A 23,729-nucleotide genomic window follows, 5' to 3' on the forward strand; every position below is an offset into this window, starting at 1 on the left:
AGATTTCTTCCAAAATCACATTATTACAAAGTTGCAATGAATAACTTGTTTGTAAAGTCATTTCACATATGTACATGTGGGATAAGCTCTCAGAAATGGAATTCCTGGGTCAATGAGGATATGTACTTTGATTTATATTTTCTAAATTGCTCTCCATAGAATCTACCAATTCTCCTACCAGAAATGTATGCAAATTCCTATTTCTTTACATCCTTGCCAACATAGTGTACAATCAAAACTATCTCAGAGACCAAATAATGAATTTTCTGATTTTTGTTGATGTAATCTTGTTGCTTTTGATACATAATTGACCTGTAGCATTACTTTCCAGATGTGCATGAGTCAGTATTTGTATACACTGCAAAGTGATCACAGTAAGTCTAGTTAACATCCATCACCACACGTGTAGTTTTTTTCATGTAATGAGAACTTCTAAGATCTATTTTTAAAAAGATTATTTATTTATTCATGAGAGAGAGAGAGAGAGGCAGAGACATAGGCAGAGGGAGAAGCAGGCTCCACACAGGGAGCCTGATGTGGGACTCGATCCTGGGACTCCAGGATCATACCCTGGCCCGAAGGCAGGTGCCAAACTGCTGAGCCACCCAGGGATTCCCTAAGATCTACTGTCTTAACTTTCAGATATACAGTACAGAATCTAAGAAACATAATGGAGCTTCTTATACTGTGATTTGGTTACTTTCAGGAAAATGTGGAAATATAAAGTAAAAAGTAGAAAATACTATTTTAAATATGATACTTAAAGTATATCCATAAAGCATTTGACAGAGGATAACATTCATTCGTGATAAAAGCCCTCAACAAAGTAAGGTTAGAGGGAACATACCTCAGCATAATAAAGGCCTTATATGAAAAACCTACAGTGAATATGTTCAATGGGGAAAAGCCCTTAAGGTCAGGAAGGAGACAAAGATGTCCACTCTCATTACTGTTATTCAACATAGTGCTGGAATTCGTTAAAACATCTGTACTACCCAAAACAATCTACACGTTTAATGCAATCCCTATCAAAATACATAAGCAGTAATGACCTCAGCTGTAGCAACATTTTCCTAGGTTTCTCTCTTGAGACCAGAGAAGTTAAAGCAAAAACAAGCCATTGAGACTGCATCAAATAAGAACCTTTGCACACCAAAAGAAGCAATCAATAAAGCTAGAAGGCAACCTACAGAATAGGAAAAGATATTTGTAAATGACATAGCCAATAAAAGGTTAGTATACAAAATGTATAAATAACTGGTACAACTCAACACACACACACACACACACAAAAAAAAACCAATCAAATTAAAAAATGAGCAGATGATCTGAACAGACATTTCTCCAAACAAGGCATCCAGATGACCAATGGACACATGAAAAGATGTTTAGCATCACTCATTATCAGGGAAATGCAAATCAAAACTACAATGAGCTATCTCACACCTGTCAGAATGTCTAAAATCAAAAACACAACAAATGTTGGTGAGGATATAAAGAAAAAAATCCTATTGTTGATGGAAATGCAAACTTGTGCAGCCACTGTGGGAAACAGTATGAAATTTCCTCAAAAAGTTAACGATAAAACTTCCCTATAATTCAATAATCACACCACTAAGTATCAAAAAAAACACAAAAATATTATCCTAACAGGATACATGCACCCCTATGTTTGCTAGAGTATTGCTTACAATAGCCAAGTCGTGGAAGCAGCCCAAGTGTGCATTGATAGATGAATGGATAAAGAAGATGTGGTATAGATGTACAAAGGAATATTATTTAACTATAAAAAAGATCTTGCCATTTGCAATGATGTAGATGAAGCTAGAGACTATAATGCTAAGCAAAGTAAATCAGAGAAAGATAAATATCATATGATTTTGCTTATATGTGGAATTTAAGAAGTAAACCAGCAAAGGAAAAAAATAGACAAGCCAAGAAACAGACTCTTAATTATAGAGAAGAAACTGATGGTTACCAGAGGGGATATGTGTGTGTGGGGGGGGGGGGGAGGCTATAGGTGAAATATGTGATGGGGATTAAGGAGTGTCTTTGTTGTGATGAGCACCAGGTGGTGTATGGAAGTGTTAAATCCCCATATTATATACCTGAAACTAATATAACACTGTATATTAAATAACTATACTGAAATTAAAATTTTAAAAATAAAAAGGTAAATAAAGTATATTTCCATAGCAGGGGTAGGCTTTTCAAAAATACGTGTGGGTCGGTGTTTGTAATATTACCAGTTGAACTACAGAGATGTTCTGCTAAGTGAGAAATTCGTTTTTATGAGATGCTTAAATGTATGCTACATATGCCAGCAAAGCCAGTCTACTACGCATTATTTATATAGCATTTGCAAAAGTGTGATTGAGACATCTGATATTCCAAATGAGGACTTGTACTTAACTATAAATTATGACACAGATGTCTTGTAATAGTTCTTTCCATTTACAGAAATTACAGGAAATTCTCAAGATTTTATTACAAATGTGTGTACACATATGCCCTAAGCCTCACTGTTCTTGAAGAGTGGTGTTTGACAGAGATCTAAAATATTATTCTGCTATGCAAAATACTTGATTAATACTGTAATATCAGCAAAAGGTTAGTATTTACCTTCTCTTGAAAATCTTTGTTCTTATAAAATGAGGTTCTTTGAGGAAACATTCTGTTTGGTTGTATTAAACTGGAAAGATTGAACATGTCTAAACCGGTGTTACTAGATGTTCATATGGCATAAATACTCCCTCTCCCTTTTACTCTTATAATACCAAACGCTGTTGACACCAGTTGAATTGGCAACTAAGAGAAAATGGTTCCTTGATGCCCTTAAGTGTCCTTAAAAATATTGTTTTGTGTATCATTAATAATTCATTTCAGCTAGCCAAGGTTTGATAATTATTGTGATCAAAATGTAATTAAAAGAAGTTACACACTTTCTAGCACCTCTCTGAAGTCAATCTGTTAAACCTATAATTCTGTTTTTGACATAATATTTTATATAATACAACTATGAATTATAATTTTGAGCAGAATTTTGCAAAGGCACTTCCCTCTAGCCTAACATTTCTTAACTATGAGAACCCCCAAAATATCATAATAATGCTTTCAAGATTGCAAGTCATTCAACATGGTAATGGTATTTATTACTAGTTCTGTTGCTGAAGTAAACATTAAAACATTTTTCACTTCAACTGGAATGGTTTGACTTTTTCAGAACAGTTTCATTTAGAAGCAAATCAGTATTGGCTCATAATTATTTAAATGTTTTATTATTAAAACCAGTAATTCAGACAAATATGATTGAAAAGATGAGTTTATTATACTCATAGCTCCCAAGACAGTATATGTTATGCTACAGAGTGGTGGGGATAAGTAGAGAATCCCCTGGGTCAGCATGGCAGAGAATGGGAGGAACAACAACGGCAAGTGCCTTTGCTGTATTTCTGCTGTAGGCAAGGCGGGGTAAACCAATTGAAGGCTGGCTTGTTTGGATAATTTCAGCAGGTTGTGGGCATAAAGTCTGTTCCTGGTTTTCCAGTGCCTGACTCTGTGGTAACTAAGACAAGTGTAAAGTGGTCTAGAGTGTGAAAACCCAAAAAGGGACATGGTTAGGGAGCGTAGACTCCAAACTGGTTGGTTTGTATTAGGAACGTGCACCCCCAGGAACAGGATTTCTTCCAAAGAGGTTGGGGTGGTTGGGTGCATGCAGCAACAAAGGAGACAGGAAGTAAATGCAAGGTGACTCAGGCATATTATCATATCCAGAACAAAGTGTATCCAACATCTGCATGCAGAACAAATATTAAAAGTATCAGGTTTACAGAAACTTAGTAAAAACACCAAGTTTATAGGACATTGTTAATGCACTAATGTAATCACTTTTAGCTGCACACTACTAGCTCTTTGCTATGGCTGTTTGACCATTGTGGCACTTACCAATTACTCTTGGCGTCTTTACATATGATCATATATGTATATGTAGTTATGTATATATAATGGAAGAAATTATATTTTAAAATGAATGCTTAGTCAAAGCCAATTAGCATAAAATACACTGATATTAAAATACCACAGTGTAAAATGGAGAATTATAATGATAATTCAGATAAATAATAGAGATAAAAATTTTAAAGATTTTCACTGGATTCATAAATTGCAAAAATTTGATTTTTAAGGAAATGATGTATAATATTTTATAATGGTTCTATTATTTGCAAAAAGATTATGGTATTTTCTACTTTTGCTTTTTCTTTATTGGTAACATAAGTTATCTGTACATACAATGTGTTAAATGGAGCAAAGAGCTTATAAAGAGTAGCCTGAAACCTCTATTTACAGATCATTGAAAGAAAAATATTTTTATCTAGAAAAATAAGATGAAAACAGAGAGGGAGGCAAGCCATGAGACACTATAGGACTATAAGAACAAATTGAGGGTTGCTGGAAGCAAGATGATGGACATTAAGGAGGGCATTTGATGTAATGAGCATTGGGTGTTAAGTGCAACTGATGAATCACTAAATATTACCTCTGAAATTAATAATACATTATATGTTAATTTGAATTTAAATAGAAACAAATATATATATATATATATTTAGAAACAAAATTTTTTAAAAGTAAATCATGGGGCAGCCCAGGTGGCTCAGCGGTTTAGTGCCACCTTCAGTCCAGGGCATGATCCCGGAGACCCGGGGTAGAGTCCCACGTTGCACTCCCTGCCATGGAGCCTGCTTCTCCCTCTGCCTGTGTCTCTGCCCCTCTCTCTCTCTCATTAATAAATGGGTGAAGTCTTTAAAAAAATCATATGATCCTCAATGTATTGTTAAATTCAGTTGCGAATATTTTGTTGAGGACTTTTGCATCTACATTATCATGGCCTATAATTTTCTCTTTGTGTGGTGTCTTTGGTTTTGGTATCTAGGTAATGTTAGCCCATGAAGTGAATTTTGAAGTATTCCCTCCTCATCTGTTTTTTGGAATAGCTTAAGAAGAATGGATATTAACTGTTCTTTAAATACTTGGTAGAAGTCTCTAGTGAAGTCAAGCTGGTCCTGGACTTTTTGATGATTGGTTCTACCTCTTTTGCTAGTAATTGTTCTGTTCAGACTTTCTATTTATTCATGATGCATTTTTTGGTAGATTGTATGTTTCTAGGAAGTTATCCATTTCTTCTAGGCTGCCCAATTTTTTGGTGTATAGTTGTTCATAGTCTTCTATGATCCTTTGTATTTCTGTAATATCAGTTGTAATACTTCCTCTTCCATTTCTGTTAACATCCCTCTGATAAAAATACAATAAAAAACAAATTATTCTCTTTTGATGAGAACTCTTAAGGTTTAGTCTCTTAAAAACTTTTTTATGTATCATATAGTAATATTTAGTTACAGCCATCATGTTGTACATATAACAGATACTTATTACTAGAAGTTGGTATTTTTCCACAGCATTCCTTCAATTTCCTCTCCACTCTCCATGGCCCCTGCTTCTGGTAACCACAAGTCTGATCTCTTTTTCTAGGAGTTTGGTTTTGTTTCTTTTAGATTCCACATATAAGCAACATGATACAGTATTTGTCTTTCTTTCTCTCCCTGATTTGTTTGCTTAGCATTGTGCCTTTAAGGTCTATGCATGTTGTTGCAAGTAGTAGAATTTCCTAGTTTTCTATGGCTGAATAATATTCTATTGTATAAATATATCACAATTTCTTTATCCATTCACACATTGTTGTTTCCATGTCTTGGTTATTGTAAATAATGCTGCTGTGAAAATGTGGATGCAGATATCTTTTGGGGTTGATGTTTTTATTTCCTTTGGGTATATTCCCAGAGTGGAATTGCCATATCATATAATAGTTCTAGTTTTAATTTTTTTAAAGGATATTCCACACTATTTGCCATAGTGGCTCCTCCAACTTACAACCCCACCAGCAGTGTACAAGGGTTCTCTTTAGTCCACGTCTGTTACAGCTTTTGTTATCCCTTATCTTTTAAATGGTAGACATTCTAATAGGTATGAGGTGATAGCTCGGTTTTAATTTGCTTTTCCCTAATGCCCCGTGATAAGCATATTTTCATGTACCTATCGGCCCTTCATATATTTTCTTTGGATGAATGTCTATTCAGATACTTTGCCCACTTTTTAATTGGGTTGTTTTCATGCTGCTGAATCACATAAGTTCTTTATATATTTTGGATATTAGTCCCCTACCAGATAGATGGTTGGCAAATACTTTTCCTCACTTCATAGGCTTTTATTTTTTTCCACTCTGTTGATTGTTCTTTTTTGTTTGTGTTTGTGTTTGCTGTGCAGAAACTTTTTAGTTTGATGTAGTCTCCCTTGTTTACTTGTGACTTGCTTGAGGTGTCATATCCAAAAAATCCTTACCGAGGTCATGTCAAGAAACTGTGTTTCTGTTTTCTTCTAGTAATTTCGTGATTTCAGATCTTATACGTAAGTCCTTAATCCATTTTGGATTAATTTTGAGTGGTATAAATTACAAGTCTAGTTGTATCAACTATTCCAGCCTCATTTATTGAATATACCATCTTTTCTCCATTGAATATTTCTTGGCTACCTTGTTAAATATTGGCTGATTGTATATGGTTGGCTTTATATCTGGGTCCTCAGTTCTGTTTCATGGGTCTATTTGTTTTTATTCCAGTACTATACTGTTTTGATGACTACACCTTTATAGTATAGTGTGAAGTAAGGAAGTGTGATGCCTCCTGCTTGGTTCTTTCTCGAAAGTTCTTATGCTATTCAGAGTTTTGTTCCATATAAATTTTAGAATCTTAAAAGTATTTTTTCTACTTCTGCAAAAATGCTATAGGAATCTTGATAGAGATTGTTTTGAACCTATAGATGGCTTTTGGTCGCATTGACATTTTAACTATTAATATAATCCAGTAGCATGTGATACTTTTCTATTTATTTGTGTCGTCTCTGATTTCTTTCATCAATGCCTTGTAGTTTTCAAAGTAGAGATCTTTTACTTTCTGAAATGTGTTCCTAAGTATTTTATTGTTTTTTGATGCTATTGTAAATGTTATTTATTTCATTTTCAGAAAAAATTACTGATATATAGGAATGCTACCGGTTTTTGTATGTTAATTTTGTATCCTGCAACTTTATTGAATTGATTGGATCTAACAGTTTTCTTGGTTGAGTCTAAGAATGTTCTCTATATGAAATCATTTGTCTACAAATAGAGATAATTTTACTTCTTCCTTTCCAATTCTGATATCTTTTATTTCTTTTTCTGGCCTGATTGCTCTAGCTATGATTTGGAATATTCAGTTGAATAAGAGAGGGTACCCAGTCTTGTTCCATACTTTAAAATTTTTCTACCTTTCACCATTGACTGTGATGTTGTCTGTGGTCTTGTCAGATATGGCCTTTATTATGTTGATATGCCTTCCTTCTATACCTAATTTAAGATTTTTGATCATGAATAAATGTTGAAATTTGTTAAATGCTTTTTCTGCATCTATTAAGATGTTTATAAGATTCTCTCTCATTCTATCAATGTGATGTATCACATTGATTGATTTGCATATATTGAAACTTTCCTATGTCTCAGGAATAAATGTATCTTGATTGTGCCATATGATGTTTTTAATGGGCTGCTGATTTCAGTTTGCTAGTGTTTTATTGAGACTTTTTGCATCTGCATTCTATGGGATACTGGCCTGTAGTTTCCTTTTCTAATAGTATCCTTTTCTGGTTTTGGTATCAGGACAGTGCTGGCCCTGTAAAATGAGTTTGGGAATGATACTTCCTCTCTGATTTTTTTTGGAAGAATTTCAGAAGGATTAGTGTTAATTCTTTAAATGTTTAGTAAATTCACCAGTGAAGCCATTAGTCCTGAGCTTTTATTTGTTAAATTTTTGATTAATAATTCAATCTTCTTACTAGCAATGGTCTCTTCAGATTTTGTTTAATTTGATTCAATCTTGGCAAGTTGTATGTTTCTAGGAATCTTTCCATTTCTTCTGAGTTGTCCAGTTTATTGGCAGAGTCATATTAACCTCTTATGATCCTTAGGATTTCTGTGGTATGAGTTGCCATGTCCCCTTTTTTATTATTTTGTTAGATTTGAGTTTTTCTCCTTTTTTCCATGGTTACTTTGGCTAAGGGTTTGTCAATTTTATCTTTTTTTCTTCAAATTTTTATTTAAATTCTAGTTAGTCAACAACACACAGTGCAGTATTGGTTTCAGGAGTAGAAGTCCATGATTTATCACTTACATAGAATACTCAGTCCTCATCATAACAAGTGCCCTCCTTAATACCCATCACCCATCTTGCCCATCCTCTACCTATCTCCATCAACCCCCAATTTGTTTTTTAACTTGAAGAGTCTCTTAGGGTTTGTTTCCCTCTCTCTATTTTCCCCCCTCTCATATGTTTGCCTGTTTTTCTTAAATTCCACATGAGTGGTATTTGTTTCTCTGACTGACTTATTTAGCTTAGCATAATACACTCTGTTCTAACCACATCATTGCAAATGGCAAGATTTCATTCTTTTTGATGACTGAGTAGAATTCTATCATGTACTTATACCCCATCTTCTTTATCCATTCATCAGTTGATAGACATTTGGGTTCTCTCTATAGTTGGACTATTGTTGATAATGCTGCTATAAACATCAGGGTGCATATACCCCTTCAAATCTGTAGTTTTGTATCCTTTGTGTAAATATATAGTAGTGCAATTGCTGGATCATAGGGTAGTTCTATTTTTAACTTTTTCAGGAACCTCCATACTGTTTTCCTGAGTGTCTGCACCAGTTTGCATTCCCAACAACAGTGCAAGAGGGTTCCCCTTCTCTGCATCCTTGCTAACACCTATTGTTTCTTGTGTTTGTTAATTTTAGCCATGTGTCTGTTGGCCATAAACTTGTAATCCACCTCTACCTAACATTTGAGATAACAGCTATTACACTTTGCATGGTATTTTTATTTGTTTTTAATTCCAGTGTAATTAAAATGCAGCATTAGTTTCAGGTGTACAATATAGTGACTCAACAATTCTATACATTCTTCACTGCTCATCCTAATAAGAATACTCTTAATGCTCTTTATGTTAGCCATCTCTCCACCCACAATTCCTCTGATAACCACCACTCTATTGTCTATAGTTAAGAGTCTGATTTTTTTGGTCTATTTTTTTCCTTCTTCATTAGTTTTATTTCTTAAATTACACATGTGAGTGAAATCATATGGTATTTGTCTTTCTCTGGTTTATTTCACTTAACATTATATATTCTCTAGATCCACCTATATTGTTGCAAATGGCAAGATTTCATTCTTTTTATGGCTCAGTAATATTCCATTGTGTACATGCCATTTCTTCTTTATCCATTCATCCATTGATGGACACTTGGGTTGCTTTCATAATTTGGCCATTGTAAATACTGCCATAAACATAGAGGTGCATATATCTTTCTGAATTGGTGTTTTCATATTCTTTGGGTAAATACTCAATAGTGGAATTACCAAACCATATGGTAGTTATATTTTTAATTTTGGGGGGAACTTTCATACTGTTTTTCATAGCGTCTGCACCACTTTGCATTCCCACCAATAGTGCGAGAGGGTTCCTTTTCCTCCACACTTATTGTTTCTTGTGTTTTTCAATTAGCCATTCTGACAGGTGTGACATATCTCATTGTGGTTTCAATTTGCATTTCTCTGTTGATGAGTGATGTTGAGCATCTTTTCATGTGTCTGCTGGCCATCTGGATATTTTCTTTGGAGAAATCTCTGTTCATGATTTCTCCTCATTTTTTAATTGGATGATTTGTTTTTTGGATATTGAGGTGTACCAGTTCTTTATACATTTTGGATATTAACCCCTTATTATTATACATTTTGGATATTAACCCTTTATTAGATAACCCATCTGCAAATATCTTCTCCCATTCTATAGGTTTCCTTTTAGTTTTGTTGGTTGTTTCCTTTTCTGAGTAGAAGTTATTGTGATGTAGTCCCAATAATTTACTTTTGCTTCTGTTTCCCTTGCCTCAGAAGACATATCTAGAAAAATGTTTCTATGACCAGTGTCAGAGACATTACTATCTATGCTGTCTCCTAGGATTTTAATGATTTCAGGTCTCACATCTAGGTTTCTAATCCATTTTGAGTTTATTTTTGTGTGAGATATGAGAAACTGGTACAGTTTCTTTCTTTTGCATGTAGTTATCCAGTTTTTCCAACACCGTTTATTGAAGAGACTGTCTTTTCTCCATTGCACATTCTTTCCTGTTTTCTCAATGATTATTTGATCATATAATCATGGCTTTATTTCTAGGCTCACTATTCCATTGATCTATGTGTCTGTTTTTTGTTCCAGTACCATACTGTTTTGATTATTACAACTTTGTGGGATATCTTGAAGTCTGAGATTGTGACATCTCCAGTTTTTGCCAGAAGGGAGATAGGTGAGGGAATGGATGAGATAGGTGAAGGGGGATTAAGAGCTGGGTACAAAATCAATATACAGAAACCTGTTGCATTTCTATTCTTTAATAACAAGGTAGCAGACAGAGAATTAAGAAGGCAATCCCATTTACAATCGCACCAAAAATAAAAAGAAAATACCTAGGGATAAACTTAACCATGGAAGTGAAAGACCTGTACTCTGAAAACTGTAAAGCACTGGCAAAGCACTGTAAAGCACTGAAGAGAAAGAAAAAAAAAAGAAACTGAAGGGAACACAAACAAATGGAAAGATATTCGGTTGTCATGGATTATGAGAACAAATATTGTTAAAACATCCACATTTCCCAAAGCACTCTACACATTTAATGGAATCACTATCAGAATGCTGAAAACATTTTTCACAGAGCTAGAAAAAATCATCCTAAAATTTGTATGGAACCACAAAAAAACCTGAATTAGCTGAAGCTATCTTGAAAAAGAACAACAAAACCAGAGGTATCACAATCTCAGACTTCAAGATTGCCTACAAAGCTATAATAATCAAAACAGTCTGGTACTTGCAGAAAAATGGACACAGAGATCAATGGAACAGAATAGAAAAGCCAGAAATAACCCCATGATTACATGATTACACGGCCAATTAATCTACAACAAAGGAGGCAACCATATGCAACGGGAAAAAGTCTCTTCAACAAATGGTATTGTGGAAATCGGACAGCTACATGCAAAAGAATGAAATATGACTATTTTCTTATACCATAGACAAAAATAAACTCAAAACAGATTAAAGACCTATATGTGAGACTTGAAACCTTAAAAATCCTAGGAGAGAGCACAGGCAGTAATTTCTCTGACATCAGCCATTGCAATATTTTCTAGGTGTCACCTAAGGCAAGGGAAACAAAGCAAATTGGGACTACATCAAAATAAAAACTTCTGAATAGGAAAGGAAATAATCAGCAAAACAAAAGACACCCTATTGAATGAGAAAAGATATTTTCAAATGAGATAGCCAATAAGTGGTTAGTTCTAAGCTGTATAAAGATTATATACAAATCAACACCAAAAAAAAAAAATCTAATGAATAAATCAGCAGAGGGCAGGAACAGACATTTCTCCAAAGACACCCAAATGTCTAGGAGACACATGAAAAGATGCACACCATCACTAATCATCAGGGAAATGTAAGTCAAAACCACAATGATATATCCCCTCACACCTGTCACAGTGGGTAAAATCAACAACACAAGAACATGAGAGACCCCTAACTCTGGGAAATGAACAAGGGGTGGTGGAAAGGGAGGTGGGCAGGGGGTTGGAGTGACTGGATGATGGGCACTGAGGGGGGCACTTGACAGGGTGGGCACTGGATGTTATGCTACATGTTGGCAAATCGAACTCCAATAAGAAAATACATACCAAAAAAAAAGTTTTTCTCTCAAAACTTAAAAAAAAAAAAAGAAAAGAAAAGAAGCAACAAAAGTTGCTGAGGTTGTAAAGAAAAAGGAACACCTTTTGACTGTTGGTAGGAATGAAAACTTTTGCAGCCACCATTAAAAACAGTATGGGGCTTCCTCAGAAAATTAAAAATAGATATACAGTATGATTCAATAATTCCACTTTTGGGTGTTTACCCAAAGAACGTGAAACACTAATTCAGAAAGCTAACGCACCCCTATGTTTATGACAGCATTATTTACAATAGCCAAATTATGGAAGCAACCCAAGTTCCATCAGTTAATGAATGGATAGGGAGGATTGGGTGGCTCAGTGGTTGAGTGTCTGCCTTTGATTCAGAACGTGATCCCAGAGTCCCAGCATTGAGTCCCGCATCGGGCTTCCTGCATGGAGCCTGCTTCTCCCTCTGCCTATGTCTCCTCTGCCTCTCTCTCTGTGTCTCTTATGAATAAATAAATAAAATGTTTTTAAAAAAATGAATGGATAAAAGAAGTGGTATATACAGTGTGTATACACACACTCTATTCTATATACTATGTATATTTTATTCAGCCAAAAAAATAAAATCTTGTCATTTGCAACAAAATGGATGGATGCTAAGTAAATTAGGTCAAAGAATGACAAATAACACGGTTTTACTCATATGTGCAATTTAAGAAACAACACAAAGGAACAAGTTAAAAAGACAAACAAAAAAAATACTCTTAAATAAAAAGAACAAAGTGGTGGTTGCCAGAAGGGAGGTGGGTAGAGGAATGGGTGAAATAGGTGAAGGGGGTTAAGAGCACACTGTACACCTGAAACTAATATAACACTATATGTTAAGTATCCTGGAATTAAAAAGAAATTAATAAGGAAAAAATGATGTTTTATGAGGTAGTTGGGTGTCATGTCTGCAATTTAAAATCCCAAAGCAGGGTTTAAAAAAGTAAGGGAAGATATTCACATTGGAATATAGTGAAATTACCAAAACCAACAAACTACATTGAAAGGAGGAAGGCAGCAGCAAAAATAGAGTGGGGAATGTAATCTATTTCCGTTTAGTGGAGCAAAAAGATTAAAAGTTTATTTCTCAGTAGAAGCAATGTAAGCAAGAAGTCACTGGGATGGTAGGTTTTAGTTGCAAAATAATCAGAACAGCCACACCATTAAATGCTGTCAAATGTCCAAACTCAAAAGAGTTTAGTAAAAATTTTGTCCTTTTTCAAAGGGAAGATCTACGGACTGGAGGAGTGTGCAGTTTCACAAGCAGTGGGGTGCTTTTCCTGAGGGATTTTGGGCAAGAGCAAGTTTTCTAGAGATTTAGAAGAGGCAATGTGAAGATAGTATGCTCAGCTCAGAGGTCAAAGATTTTCTTACTAGACTAGAAGGTCTGCTTTTCTTGGGTAAGGTTAAGCTCAGGCTGAGTTGAGAGATTGTGATTGGTGTGTGCTGTTAGGTTTCCTTGACAGGTGTTTCAGGGAAGTGCAGACTGACTTAGGTTTAGATTTGTGACATGGGTTGAACCACTGGGGCATACTCCATTTTGTGGGTCCCAACATACAAATTAACTTTCTCAAAGCCAACCTTCAAATATGTACCCAGCAAAAATACCTTTCAAGAACAAGGATAGAATGTGTCAAAACCAAAAGAATTTATCCACCACACTCACTAAAGGAAATGTTAAAGGATGTTCTTCAGGAAAAGGTATAACTTCCAAATTAATGGAGAGAAAAAATAGAACAAAAAAAGATCAATCCCCAAAGTGACAAGAATATCGAGAAAAAGCATCAAAGAATGGGTGCGGGCATTAAGGAGGGCATGTGATGACATGAGCCCTGGGTGTTATACTATATGTTGGCAAGTTGAATTTGAATAAAATAGATTAAAATAGGTGATGTTGTTAAAAAGTACTTGTTAGATGATAAAAAATCAAGGGAATTGTCTTTAAGAGTACTAACAGTTTTGTTTCTTAATCCAGGTGTGGTTATACAGATTTTTACTTTGTCATAATCCTTAAACTGTATGCTTGTTTGGGCATTATATGCTATAGCAAAAATGTTTTTAAAGGTCAGCCCAGGTGGCTCAGCAGTTTGGCGCTGCCTTCAACCCAGGGCCTGATCCTGGAGACCTGGGATCGAGTCCCATGTCGGGCTCCCTGCATGGAGCCTGCTTCTCCCTCTGCCTGTGTCTCTCCCCGCCCCCCCATAAATAAGTAAATAAATCTTTAAAAACAAAAAAAGTTTTTAAAACTTGACAGCAGGGGTGCCTGAGTGGCTCAGTCAGTTAAGCTTTGGGCTGAAGGTCATGATCCTAGGGTCCTGAGATGGAGCCTCATGGCAAGCTCCCTGCTCATCAGGGAGTCTGCTTCTCCCTCTCCCTCTCCCTGTGCTCCTGCTTGTGTGAGGACTCGCTCGCTCTGTCAAATAAATAAATAAAATATTTAAATAAATACAACTTTACAATATTAAATGAACCTCTTTTTATCATATACCACATAAAAATGATGAAATGGCCCCTCAGGAGGTTAGGTAGGCTCGAGGGTCGGAAAAAGTTGAGAAAAGCTCCTACCCATCTCTCATTAAAGATCCTACCCTGCCCCACCAGGCAGCTGCTTTCAGGGATTCATAAGATCTGATTTTCTGTAAACTATAGCCCCACAGGCCTGCCTTTGATATTAAGGTACTATCTGTTTTACCTTCTCCTCCTTGTTCCATACAGCCTATCTCTCACGGAGGTATGTTGTTCAGTAGCAAGGATGTAATTTCATCCATAGGAAGTCCTACTGGAGTGAGGGTCCTGTGCTGCCTAGAACTAGTTTTGATTGAATCCATTTAAAAAAAAATAGTCTTTTTCAGGATTCGATCAAAACTACCTCAATAATTTAAGAGAATAGATCTTATGTTCTCACTATACAGTGTATGTGTATACACACAAATGTTATGAAAAGCAAAATAAATAAAACTGGCTTACAGAAATTTTGAAATAGGCCAAAAAATGTTTGAAACATTTTAAAACCACATTTTTATCTACTGTACATGATGATTCTCTGGAAATTTCCAGTAATCATGACACCCTAACACTGATCTCTGATGTAACTCTGCCTTCTACTTTGTCACTCACAGTGTTGAAAAACAAATCACACTTTGAGGCTGAGCCAAAGTGAAAACTCAAAAGTAAGAGGCACTTGATATTCAGAATCTGCAAACTGCTCTGATTTTTGTTTGAGAATAATTTTCTACTTAAAGGAGGATTCTGAGCTTCCCATTCATTGATCATTATTTTTAAAATATTATTAAACAGTGGAGGAGCTTTAGGATTCCTGTCTTGATTTCAGTTTGATAATAAGGAATTACATTTATTTTAACCTCCAGGCTTATTTGTCCTCTCCACACAAATTTCCCTCTCCTGTGTCTGTCTTCTTTTCTATTTCAAGTACATTTCGTTACTTTAGTTTTAAGAGATTAGATTTTCTGGAATATGAAAAATGGAACCCAAATAATAATGCAGAGGCATTTGAACAGTTCTTTTCATGAGGTTACTGGAAGGCAATGGCAACCAAAGTGTCAGAATTTTCTCTATTCTCACCTAGATGACAGTGCTTTGTTAGGACTTGACTTCTGGTTCCGAATGCCACAGAAATAGTGTTTCTTTGATTTTTGTTTTTCAGAAATATTGTTTGTGAGGAAATGTTATAGTCTAAAACATAACTATGATCAAATACATTACCTACGTTGCATATTAAAACGTATATGCAAATATTATATGTTTGTAATGATATGATGACTGGAAAGGCATATTACAACTTTAAATTTAAACTGGGGGGTGGGGGGTTGAGATGCTGCCCAGAGACAGACTTAGCTGAAATACTTAGAACCATCTGTCAAGGCAAGAAGAGGCAAAATACACAGAAGATGGGTGAACAGAAGTACAGGAAGCAGCTTGCAGAGCACTTCCTCCTAAGAACTATGAGAAGCACCCCCCACAGCTCCGTGGCTGCCAAGGAGCTCCAGAGGGATGCTCAGACTTGGATCCCTTCTATGCTGTGGGCAGGGAGGGGGAATGTATGGGACAGGGGGCACATTTCTGTCCTTACACCAAAAAATATATTCTGCTCATCCCCTTCCCTTCTTTCCTACCTTCAGTTTTACTGTTTGCTGTTCTCTGGGTTAATGGAGGAGGGAGGATGATAAACCACTTTTTTTTTAAAGAAGCTCTTCATTATAAGAGCTTTTAAAATCAGATCTTTGCCCTTAGTCCCCAGATAACCTTAAGGCAAAATATTCTGCTACAGTGATCTTTTATTTGGGTTTTTGAAATTTAAGCACAGCTTGACTTGTATCTTCTTTTAAAAAAAAAAACTAGAAGAGGGTCAGGGATGGGGATGTCAGCAAACTGTCTGCAAAGGCCAGAGAGTAAATATTTTAGATTTGAGGGCCCACAGGGTCTCTGTCTTAAGCACTTACCCTGACACCTAACCTGAAAGCGGCTATAGACAAGAAACAAATGAAGGTAGCAGTGTTCTTATAAAACTTTATGGATGCTGAAATATTCTGCTTGTCTGTTTTCTTCTTCCAACCATTTAAAAATGTAAGACCCATTCTTAGCTTGAGGGTGTACCAAAGCAGACAAGATCTGGCACTAGGCTGTATGGAGTTTGCTGACCCTTGACTTAAACGGTAAGGTATTTTACCCCAGGAAGCTTTAAAGTTAAGGATTAATGAAGGTAATTAGATCTGTACTACCTGTACTTTGGGGATTAAATTTAGGCGTAGGTTTTATAATCATTGGGACAATCTGTATGTATTTGACACTTATCAGGCTTGTAATGTTTAAGAGAATCTGACATGATAGAATTTGACTCCAATTAAAATGTAAAATTGATTATAGATGTGATTTTAAGTTGGAAGGAAATTTACCCTTATAAACAATAATGGGATGTTTAGAAGAACTTGAGAGTGTCTATAATAAGTTTAATGACTTATAAGTTTATGTTGTTCAGGTATGTAGAAAGAGTTTACTTGCTTACATAGTAAATTTGCCTGGTCAGGCATTTGAAGCAAAACTCATTGCATGAATTTATAAATAGAATGTAAAATGCTTAAACAAATTTGATAAACTGGTTATTTGAGGATATTTATCCTGTTCAATTTATTTTTTAAAAGGTTTTATTTGTTTATTCATGAGAAACACACAGAGGCAGAGACATAGGCAGAAGGAGAAGCAGGCTCCCTACGGGGAGACTGATGTGGAACTTGGTCCCAGGACCCCGAGATCACAACCTGAGCCAAAGGCAGATGCTCAACCACTGAGCCACCCGGGTGCCCCTATGCTGTTCAATTTAAATTAAACATTAATCAAGGATGGGAAGGTAACATTCTTGCTTTAGATACAGGTTTATAAATAGAATAAGATTTGTATGTTACACTTTTTTTTTAAGTTAACAAAAAGGATGTTTTAAATTATGTACCACTGCCAAGTCGATGTTTCTTAAAAATACAAGTAGCTGGGACTAAGCTTTTCTATACACAAGTCTTTTGGACTTCAACATTCATGTTAATAAGAGGAATCCATATGGAGCAAAATGATAAGAAAAAGACAGTAGGTACAGATAGCCAGAGTGGCCAATCCATCTTGACAATCAAGGCACTGTTTGGCTGCCAATGATGTTGTACCAAATTCTGTGTGGCCATGATGCTGCATTGGTACTACGTCTTTATAATATATGCTCTTGGGATGCCTGGGTGGCTCAGTGGTTAAGCGTCTGCTTTTGGCTCAGGTCATGATCCTGTGATCCTGGGATTGAGTCCCACATCAGGCTCCCCACAGTGAGCCTGCCTCTCCCTCTGCCTATGTCTCTGCCTCTCTCTCTGCCTCTCATGAATAAATAAATAAAATCTTTAAAAAATAAATATACACTCTTGATTAAAAAATATATATATACACCCTTGACCCAAAGCTATATCCAAGCCAATCCAAACAACTAATAGCCAAAAAGTCATGGGTAGGGAAGTAGGGAGGGTCATAATGTTGCTTTTGAGTGCTTTGAAGAAGGAAATCCACAAATGTGTTTTAGATCTTCAGCATGATACCTACCAAATTGCTGATACACAGTACTACCTATTATCTGAGAAACATCCTTCATGCAGAAATGTTGAACAGAAAAGTAGTATCAATCAAAATCTTTCATCTGCTGATTCCTAAATCTTTTTTGAGCATATTTAGAACCAAGATCAAACTGTAGTCTGCAGAAAAACCTGGCCTGCCACCTGTTTTTGTATAGCCTTCAAGCTGAATGGTTTTCAAATTTTTAATAGTTAAGTCCAAAACAGTATTTTTGATCCATGAAAATTATATACAAATAAAATTTCAGCATCTGTAATAAAGTTTTATGGAATATAGCCATGCCTACTAACTGGCATTTTGTCTACTGCTGCTTTCACCAGGGCAGAGTTGAGTAGTTGCAACAGATACTATATAGCCCATGAAACTTAAGCAATTTACTACTTGATCCTTCACACAGAGTTTGCCAACCATGTTCTTGGCAGAACATCATCTCTGGTGAGTTAATGTACTAGATGGACAATTCATGGATGCAACTTTTTTTTTTTTTTTTTTTAAATCTCAGGAGTCCTGAGATCTCTTAGTGGCCAGAGTTTTAAGATGAGGTAATAGCCCCTTGGGCCCTCCTCTGTATAGAGGAGTTCTGGTGCACAGGTACTCCTTGTCCATATTTTTAAAGCAGGATTGGTTTCTTCTAGGATTGTTACTCTCTTAAGAGAGTTAACAACAGATTACAGCTAATTTCTTGCTTACATTTTGCTCTAAAAAAATTTTATTATTTCATCTGACTCAAAAGACACTTTAATCCTAACTCTTCAGATCTCAAATACCTTTTATGCTCTGTCATTTTCAAAAAGGATAAGGAAGATGAAGGTGCCTGTTCCTTATTTAATATATAGGAGTAACCTATCATCCGTACTAGGAAGCTCCAGATTATATACCAGTCAAACCATAAGAGTCCAGATTGCAAAGATGAGTTTACTATAACGCATAAACTTTAGGACCTTTGACCAAAACAGGCCCCTTTATGTGTTCACATGCTTACAGATATTAGAAAACTAAGATTTTTTTTTAACTTTAATCTTTTAAGATTACTGTCTCATTCCACTTACACTTTCTCTCTGCCACTCATTTTCTCTCATCTTTGAAAAGGCCATTTGGGGAATCTAATACCTGAAAGGAAGTGAAATTTTGACTATATTTAGTTTGAGTTGAATAGGATTGCATTCATGTGACTACTAGCTGTCTGCTTCCACCCACTATGCCAACGCAATGACTTTGCAGAAAGGGCAATGTAAAATAATACACTCTTTACCCTATGGCACCCAAGACCAGAACTAGCATTAAGAAACAAGTTTTGAGGGCAGCCCTGGTGGCTCAGCAGTTTAGCGCCACCTTCAGCAGGGCCTGATCCTGGAGACCTGGGATAGAGTCCCATGTCAGGCTCTCTGCATGAAGCCTGCTTCTCCCTCTGCCTGGGTCTCTGCCTCTCTCTCTCTCTCAATCTCTCTCTCTCATGAATAAATAAAATCTTAAACAGTTTTGAAATATATGAAGTCAGAAGCTACTCTATGGAATATTCTTCATATCATCAGATATGTATAATTTTAAGGAAATGATTTTTCATCATAGTCAAAACAGAAATTTGTTGCTGTCAGGAATATGCTTCATAGTGAAGCACATACAATTATATATTATATATATAATTTATGGAAAAATGCAAGGTAAAACTTCTATGTTTTAAAATTTGTTTTTCAAAGCATGAACCTGAGCACTTCTATAAGCAATGAGCATATCTGCATGAGAGGCCATGTGCTTTATGGATCCCAATGTATCATATCAAATCTTAGTGTGTACCTAGTACATTTTGGCCTGATTAGTCTGGTGGTTCCAGACAAGATGCTTTGCAAAACTGCCACTAACTCAGTTAAGCAGCCTGAAGAAACCAATGTTTTGCTGACAAAACTGTATGTATTTATCAATAAGTCAATGACTGCTGTATAAGAGTGACTTGATTACACACTTATGTAGCTCAGTACAAAGCGTCAGCAATTTTTAAGTGCATTTGATTTGCTTTTGTGACTGTTAATTTTGTACTATTTTGAGAGGACACCTCAAAATCATATGAATTTCAGGGCCCGCAAGACCTGGATCTGCCCTGGACAGGCCCACCCTTGATGCCCAGTAAGAGAGAGGAGTTGCCCTGGTTTGTACACTCTCTCTACCCTGTTGTTCAAATAATAAATAATAGCATATGCTTATGAAGAATGAGGTGGGTAGAAGAGGAACTCTGTTAGTATGATTCTTTTGTTGTTGTTGTTACTATGATTCTTATTCTCTACCTGTCTGCTGCTTTTAGTCTCTTCAGATGCCAACTGATAAATTATCACTCATGTTTCAAGTTACCAGTGCAGGAGGTCTTACATTTTCAGGCCAGGCCACCAAATAGGTTATTGAGTAACCTATGGAGTGGCCACCCTTCTACTCAAAACCATAGCCGTTATTATGTATAGTATAACCTTGTGCCTCCCCAGCATTTTTGGATATCACATTTAATATTTCCAGTACATAAATATGAAAGAGACTTGATAGACAGCACTAACTGTCCTGCTGAGATTGCAGACCATGAGTAGAACCCATCTACACATTCCCTGCATTTCTCCAGTCAGCACCCAGCTGACTGGGTGTAAGGCTGGAGAAAGTAAATTGAAAAATTGGTTTAGGGTTAGGGTTTGGTGTTGAGGGTGCAACAGCATGCAGTTATATGGTGAGATGACTGTACATGCTAACAACCACAATGTCTAGTTTGGGTAAAGAAAGGAGAGCTGAGAGGGAGCTGAAAGTCTAGAAAAAATAGAGGAATGTAGGAACTAGACATCTAAATGAGATTAAAGCTCAGACCGGTGAGAATATGGCTAGGAATCTGTGGTCCAAGAGTGGATTCCAGGCAGCGGATGCTGGGCCACCTGTCTAGGGCTCATGGTCCAGCGAGAGACAGGGCAATGTGGAAGGGCCCGTTGTCATCTTTCCGTCCTGGGGGCAGTCAGTGGAAGGATCCCCACTGACCCCTACGGGATGGATTTGAGGCCACTGCCCGCTGTCCTGTACACTCTCATAGCAGCCCCACTTCTGACCTCTGTCCCACACCCAAGACCGGGCTGGCCCTCGGCTCTTCTTAAGCTTCCAAACTCTCATGGCAGCCCCCACCCTGGTGCTGGAACCCAGCTTCCTTATCTCTCAGGTGGAGGGAGCCCCATCATGCCTCCGGGGACTCAGGGACATCTCCTGAGTAGATGGAGCTGGGAAGGCTGGGACTTCGGGCCAGGGCAGGACCTCAGGGGCCGGTGGCCACCCTCTCTGAAATTGAACTTTAAGATTTTGGAGGTGTTAGGAGGTGTGATCCTTGAAATGGATGTCTGTCATAAGCAGAGATTTAGGTCATCAATGTTGAGAAGTGGGAGACTTTGGGGTCAGATATGGACATTGATAAAGTATTGTCTGCGGGTGGGGTGCTGACTGCAGCCTATGAAGAGGTGCCCCATTTCAGTGCGTGATGGAAAGTGACTGCAAGATTAGTACAAGGCAGCAGTGAGTCAGGGCAGATGGTGCTATATCTAAATAGCATTACTTTGGAGGAAGATGCTCTCCTTCCACAGGAAAACTAAAGAGTAGTAGTATTGAAGCAATAGTGAGGAGCAGGAAAAATGCCAAGCAGGAGATCTGTGTAAGATCGGCTATTCTCTCCCTTGAGATTTGAGCTATTTATCCAGAGGTGAGAATTTGCTTTTGCCCTGGAAGGCTCCTCAAAAGCCATTTGGGTGTCTGGCAAAGGAATAAAAAAGCATCAATCAATTGTAACCATACATGAGTGGAATTCTCTCTGAAAATTTAATTCTGTCTTGGCAACAGCAAAGGAAAGGTTCACTTGTCATGGTGACCCTTGTTATCCAAGTATTTGCAGGAGGCATTCTCTAAAGTGTTACATGAGGAGCCTGAATTATCTCTGAAAATTCTGTCAAAATGAAAATATTTCAGAGACAGCTCACATTTCCCTGAGAGTACAAGTACCTGAGACAAAGCTGCATTAGAAATCAACCACATTTTTAGAGCAGACTCCCAGGTAATTTGGTCAATACTGACTAATGATTTGGTCCTCTTGTTTTCCCGTGGAAAACACGGACAGCAGTTTGGCAAATCACAACCACTGAATGTGCAGCCCTAAAGGTCTTTTTCAAAGCAGTTCCTCCTTTGAAAGCCAAGGAGAGTGGTGTTTTTGTATGGTTTCTTACCCATTAGCTGCTCTGTTGCTCTGTCTCTAGAATGTCTCATGCTAGCCATGTCCCTCATAGGCAGTGCAAGGTGCTTCCTTTGATCTCTCGTGTCAGCAGTGAGGGAGGCCCTTAGTTTAATAGAGGTCTGACTCAAAGGACAGACTTCAAAGTGAGTGTCATTTTCAGAAGTAAGCACACACTACCAGATCTGTGTGGGGTTTTTTAAATCACATGCTGCAAAACATATTTTGTTTTTCTGTGTCCCATTCTTCTGGTCTTCCCCCTTTGAAGTGCTTACGCATGATCTCTATATCTGGGTTTTGAGGGGATTTTGCAGTAGTTTACAGCAGCCCTAACAGAGTGAGAGCCTAAAAAAAAAAAAAAAAAAAAGACAACAACAACCATAACATTGTCCCAGATCTTCTCTCTAATTGTCTCCCACCTGCTCTCCGTTATCTCATATATTTAATATGTTTTGGGGTCATGCTGATTTAGATCTCCATCTCTAGCTTTAATTCATATGCATGACTGATCTGATCAAATGTTACATACTAGATGGTTTAGAAGACCACACTGTGATTCTCAATTCATTTTTCAGTAAATGGTTTTTGACATTGAGTCAGATAATCCTCATGAAATTCTTTTAAAGGACAGCATTACTGTGTTGTTTGCAATGATGGTTTTGATCATTATTTAGTTAGGTTGGACCTATTGCCACATTATGGATCATTTTACATTAAAAGAGGATTGATCATTTTAATTACTAATTAAAATACATTGGCAACATACCTAATTTGTAAAATGAGCTGAATTAAACCTTCTTATAAAATTCTTTATACAAGAATAGTGGTTGGAAACAGATATATATCTTTTAACAGATAATGGGTATAATCATTTTACTGAAATGGTGGCTACAAGAACATTCTGTATATTTGATTCAGCTCTATGTCACTCTTCTTCCAAACTTGAGAACTCATTCATGCAAGAGAAGAATATGAAAGGATATATTCTTGAGGCACAAGTAGGAAGCCTCAGTTAAATAAACTAACACCTCAAATGCAGCCCTCTATCTCTAAAGCGCACACACACACACACACACACACACACACACACACACAAAAAACCTAGACAAATAGTTTTAATAGTCACTGCCCAGCCTGCATCTCAACAAAAAGCTTTAGGAGAATAATAGGTAGAAAATAGAGAAATCTGGGTTTAACCACTATAGATTTCAGCAAGCTTTACTCCTACAGAGACCAATTGCATGGTTTTTTTCTGTACACACATTTTGTCTTGTCAACAAGATAAACTCTTCTGGGGCAGTCACGTCATCTTTTTCAACATTAAGCACCTAAAATGTGTAGCATGTGCTCTTCTGAGTATTAGTTTACAGCTGTGAACAACTTATGAAATGCCCCTTCCCTGGGACCACCTAACTTATATTCAACAGAAGTAATCTGAGCCAGTAAAATACTATAAAATGCTCTTCCATAGTGAGACCACTG

The 23,729-nt window shown here is 36.7% G+C and overlaps 1 protein-coding gene and 1 long non-coding RNA gene across 3 annotated transcripts in view; one reads left to right on the forward strand and one right to left on the reverse strand.

Moving 5' to 3' along the window:
* CPA6 (carboxypeptidase A6) overlaps window positions 1–23,729 on the forward strand; it is a 310,860-nt gene that overhangs the window by 147,248 nt on the left and 139,883 nt on the right. The window lies entirely within an intron of this gene.
* The window catches only part of LOC144300215 (uncharacterized), a 37,956-nt gene continuing 17,575 nt past the window's right edge, over window positions 3,349–23,729 (reverse strand). Inside the window, exons 4-5 of the long non-coding RNA XR_013366807.1 lie at window positions 19,066–19,126; window positions 3,349–3,793 (exon numbers count right to left, since the gene is read on the reverse strand). This is a non-coding gene — a long non-coding RNA (uncharacterized LOC144300215). The remainder of the gene's footprint in view (window positions 3,794–19,065; window positions 19,127–23,729) is intronic.

Source organism: Canis aureus, chromosome 28 (assembly GCF_053574225.1).
Source record: "Canis aureus isolate CA01 chromosome 28, VMU_Caureus_v.1.0, whole genome shotgun sequence".
NCBI classification, from domain to species: Eukaryota; Metazoa; Chordata; class Mammalia; order Carnivora; family Canidae; genus Canis; species Canis aureus.